Here is a 5134-nt window from a genome sequence, read left to right as displayed (position 1 = left end):
AAACTAAAATTAATATTTTCAATTATTATTTTTTTTAATTTTTCAAAACTCTAACCTAAAGTCTGAAATTCTTAATAAACCTAAATTCCTAAAAATTTCTAATGTTTCTAATGAAAAATCTAAATTTAACATTTCTAATTAATTTTTAATCGAGCTTAATATTTCCAAACAATTTATATCTAAATCTAATCAAAATGCTAATATCCTAAATTGATTCTAATTAACCTAACTTTATTCTAAGTTGAACTAAATCATAAGTCCTAATCTAAGAAATTCCCAATCTAATTTCTAATCACAATATGGACATGGATACAGTGATTCTTGGGGGGTGCAGATATGAAGAATGCAATTGGGCCTACACCAAGAAGCCAAGTACCACCCAGAGCGAAGCTTCACGCTGGGATCTGGTTTATTTAAAACGAAGGATAGGTCAATACGGCGCCATCGACGGCCAACACACACGGCGCTACCGTTTTCGCTTGGTCTTTGATTCACCGTCCACAATACTCCAAGCTCCGAACGCAATGATTTCATGTGAGCCTCCGCATAATCTCTACCCTTCTCCTTCAATCGACACGCGCGGATCCGCCACTGAAACGACGAATATGGATCGCGCTTCATCCATGCTATATCATCGTCGCCACGATGCCAACGAGCTTTAGAGACGCATTCTGATCGGATTCCACCATTAAGAACATCAACGAATGAGTTCGGTTCTTTCTTCTTCATGAGCGGATTCAAAATCACACGAAGAAACGAGAATGAAAGATCGGATTCGCGTTCAGCTTCACCATCAAATTCCAATTATGGATCGTGTGCGAGGTAGAAGTGATTGAAGGACGAGTTACATACCGGATTTGACGTGGGTTCCATGTGTCGTTTCTTGACTCTCTATTCTTCCGCTCTTTTTCTTCCTGATTCTCCTCTTCTTCTCTATTTCTTCTTCTTCTGCAACCTCTTTAGTCTGTAGGAACAAGACTCTGCGCGCGTGCGAATGGTTGAGGAGAACCGAAACGTGGGACGTTTTAAGATTGAAGGATGGTGAGTGTGAGAATCTGAGTCTCTCTGTGCTTCGTTGGGTGTAGAGTGAAAAAAAAATCCCCCCAAATAGTGAGGGTTCATTTGCATTTATAGGGAGGAATGAGTTAACAGAATGTTATATCTGTTAACTCGGATTGTTCTCACTCGATTCCAGTTGGTTAGAGGTTACTAACAGTGTTAAATTAGTTAGAAGTTAATAAGAGAGTTAGTTAGATCGATGTTTCTTTTCTGTTAGAAGTTATTTTGATTCTGGTATGGATTATGGTTTTGCAGGTTTTCTTCTGTTAATTGTTAGCTTTGCAGATTTTTCATTGAACTTGGCTAATGGATTCACGTCGCAGTTTGCGTTTTGCTTGTTATCTGCCGTTTCGGGCTGCTGCTTGCAGTTTTCTCTGATGCTACGTTATATCGTCGTTTACCGTTTACGCCGGTTTTGCGTTGCAGCATGGAAGTTGTTTGGCGCACAACACCTGGTAGCTTGGGCACCTGCATTTGTGTATATTGCAGCTAATGTGAACTGGTTTGCGTGTAGCTTTCAGTTCCAATTGCTTTGGCTTAAATGTTAAATGGACAATTGTTAGAAAGGAATTAAAATTTGCTTAGTGGACATGGACTGGATCTGAAAACTGGATATGGATAACTGGATCAATAGTGGTTTGGATAGTGATTGATATGGAAACGGATTTAGAAAAATGGATTAGATTAATTAGATTAGTCATGGGTTAATTGGATTAAAATGGATTTGATGGTTAAATGGATTTAAATTGGATAAATGGGCTTAAGTAAACTTAACCACTATGGCCCTTCAAAAAATAAAAATCCAAAATGGTTGAAATTTTAACAATGAATCGAAACTGAAAACTTGATTTTCAAAATGACGCGACGACTTGTAAAATTAATCAAAAATCAATTCCAATTTCGAAAAAAAAAACAGTTTTGTATTAAAAATCAAATTTAAATTTCAAAACTCAAATCTAACCTCTTAAAAAAACAACTTAAACTTCAAAAATTAATTTGAAGTTCAAAGTCAATTTGAAGCTAAGATCAACTCGGAAAAATATTATGACACAATGATAAAATGATGAATGCATATACAATGGATTGATGAATCCCAATGACAAGACCTATAAATCAGATTGACCCATGGTTTAAGGAAATGAATGAATGAATGAATATAGCAACACAATCATGCATTAGAAACATGTAACCAAGGATTGAATGGCTAATCAAGAATGAACATGGACCCAAGGATAAAATGAGGTATAAAAACACATGGGCCTCCGGTTAACTAAATACGTGGCAAATCCCGATGATCAAGACATGATCAAGCTTGATCAAATGCCTCGAGATAGGTGATTCACCATGTATGTGAAAGTGTCAGGAAGTTGGGATCTCGAAATCAAAGCACACCATCATTAGGGCTTCCAGCCAATCCCAAGATTAGGGTACCAGCTATCTAATCTAAGTTCACAAACAAAAAGGTCCTCAAATGGCATGAACCAAGCAATTAGAGTTTCACCTTCACATGATGAGGAAAACCATAATCTTCAAGTCGAAATCCTGGTTTTGTCCACCGCAAACCTTGAATCTATGACACTCGTTGGCACATATTGATCATGAATGAATAATGCACATGAATGAATCATGAATGAGCCTAGGTGGTTCTCAAGTTATAGGTTAGTAAAAAGCAAAACTGGAGGGCAAATTTTGGGGTATGACACCTACGCTAGAGGAGTATGCCCATCTCTTGGGAATACTTGTTTCTAGCAAAGTACCTTTTAGTGGATTGAAGGAGATTCCCAGATCTCACATCATTGCTGAAGCTCTTCACTTGAAGAAGTCTGAGATTGAGGCTCATTGGGTGAAGAAAGGAGGATTGTTTGGATTGAATTTTGAGTTCCTCATCAAGGAAGCTACCGCCTTTGCTTAAGCTGGTAGTGTGGATGCTTTTGAAGCTATCTTTGTGTTGCTCATCTATGGATTAGCTTTGTTCCCTAACATTGACGATTTTGTTGATGTTAACGCCATTAGAATCTTCTTGATTGGAAATCTTGTGCCTACTCAGTTGGGTGATATGTACTTCTCTTTGCATCTAAGGAATTCTAAAGGTGGTGGAACAATTATGTGATGTGTTCCTCTTCTGTACAAGTGGTTTATTTCACACTTGCCTCAGATGCCTACCTTTGTGGAGAACAAACAATGTCTATGGTGGTCTCAGAGACTTACGTCTCTCACTAATGATGATATAGTTTGGTATGATTCTTCATTGGGTATCTTGGAGATTATTGATTGTTGTGGTGAATTTTGTAATGTGCCTCTCATTGGTACACAAGGAGGAATCAACTACAACCCTTCTTTGGCTCGTCCTCAACTTGGGTTCCCCTTGAGATACAAACCTAATAACACTTTGTTAGAAGGTCTTTTCTATCAAGAGGGTAAAGATCCCCAACATTTGAAGCAGAAGATTGTGCATGCTTGGTATAATGTGCATAGGAATGGAAGATCCGAGCTTGGTCCACGCAACTGTGTAGCTTTGGAAGCTTACACTCTTTGGGTGAAGAAGAGAGCTTTGGAATTGAAGATGCCTTATGCTTGTGAGAGACCTATATCTTTGGTTGTGGTTGAGCCATCAACTCTCCCTAACCAAGATATAAAGGAGTTGGAAGACGCACTCGCCAAGATGAAGCAAGAAAAGGACATGTGGGAATAGGGTTTCCATGCTTTGAGCAGAAAGCATGAAGAGTTGTAGCTCGAGTCTAAGGACAAATATGCACTTATTGAGCTTCTTGAAGACCGAGTAATGAAGAGATAGAGAGAACCAGAGGTTTCATCTTCCTCTAGTATGCCTCAACCTTCTGTTTCTTGGAAGAAGATTGTTGATTAGTTAGTCCTTGAGAAGACTCAGATGAAGACTTCTTTTGAGTCAGAGATTTGACGCATCCGAAGGAAGTACGTGCCTGCAGCCAGATCTGCTGACGTTGTTATTAGGGATCTTTAGGATGACTAGTCTCCTTTCCTCTTGTATTTTGTATTTTGGTTTCTAAAATTGTACTCAGTGTAATCCTTCCAATTATATAAATAAAAGAGATTTTTTATGGTCAATCAAATTGTTACAATTGTTACTATTATATATTTGCAAATAAAATAGTAAGTTCCTTGAGAATAAAAACAAATCAAGCATTGCATTTCATGCATCATTTGCATAAAAGGTTTCTCTTTCGCCAGATGTCTTATTGGTATTTCTTTTGTGCTTCAGCCAAGCTAACTCATCGATACAATACGCCAATCACTCAAGAATCATGGAACACCTAGAGTAAGAGAAGAGAGACTTGAGGGACGAGATCGCCCGCCTGACTGCCATGATGGAGTCAGTGTTGGCTTCTCAGAACCAATCTTCTCCAACGCCTGCAACTCCTCCTCCTCAGAGGACTATCATTTCAGAGGTTGCTACCTCTACCATTCCTGCTACCGCTGCTCACTTTGCATCTATAATGTCTGCCGGATTCCCATGGGGTATGCCGCCCAACATTTTACCTGAGGGTTTTGCGCCTACTTTTGCTTCCATGCCAACATCTAGCCCGATCATCTATGTGCCACCATCGGTTGTTCATACGTTGCCCCGAGTTGAAGACACCATCTATCATTCCGAGCCGTCTGAGGGTCCGGATGTTTCTGAAAAGATGGACGAAATGAAAGACCAATTCCTTGAGCTGCGAAAGGAGTTGAAGACCTTGAGGGGTAAAGATCTGTTTGGTAAGAGTTCTGCGGAACTTTGCTTGGTTCTAAATGTCAAAATCTCGATGAAGTTCAAAGTCCCTGACTTTGAAAAGTATAAGGGGAATACTTGTCCGCTCAGTCATCTCGTCATATATGCTATAAAGATGTCGAGAAAAACTGATAATGATCAGTTATGGATTCACTATTTCCAAGACAGTCTGACTGGTGCCGCTTTGAGGTGGTAAATGGGTTTGGATGGTGCGAGTGTCCGCACGTTCAACGATTTGGGTGAAGCATTTGTGAAGCAGTAAAAATATAATATGGATATGGCGCCAGATAGAGATCAGCTGAGGTCGTTGTCTCAAAAGGATAAGGA

The 5134-nt window shown here is 39.2% G+C and overlaps 1 long non-coding RNA gene across 1 annotated transcript; it reads left to right on the top strand.

Moving 5' to 3' along the window:
- Positions 1-252: 252 nt before the first annotated feature.
- LOC127106980 (uncharacterized) lies at positions 253-1650 on the top strand. Its single transcript, XR_007795590.1, has 2 exons — positions 253-1041; positions 1315-1650. It is a non-coding gene; the product is annotated as an uncharacterized LOC127106980 (long non-coding RNA).
- The last annotated feature ends 3484 nt before the right edge of the window (positions 1651-5134 follow it).

This window comes from Lathyrus oleraceus, chromosome 7, assembly GCF_024323335.1.
Source record: "Lathyrus oleraceus cultivar Zhongwan6 chromosome 7, CAAS_Psat_ZW6_1.0, whole genome shotgun sequence".
NCBI lineage: Eukaryota > Viridiplantae > Streptophyta > Magnoliopsida > Fabales > Fabaceae > Lathyrus > Lathyrus oleraceus.
This window is presented reverse-complemented; position numbering and strand designations above follow the sequence as displayed.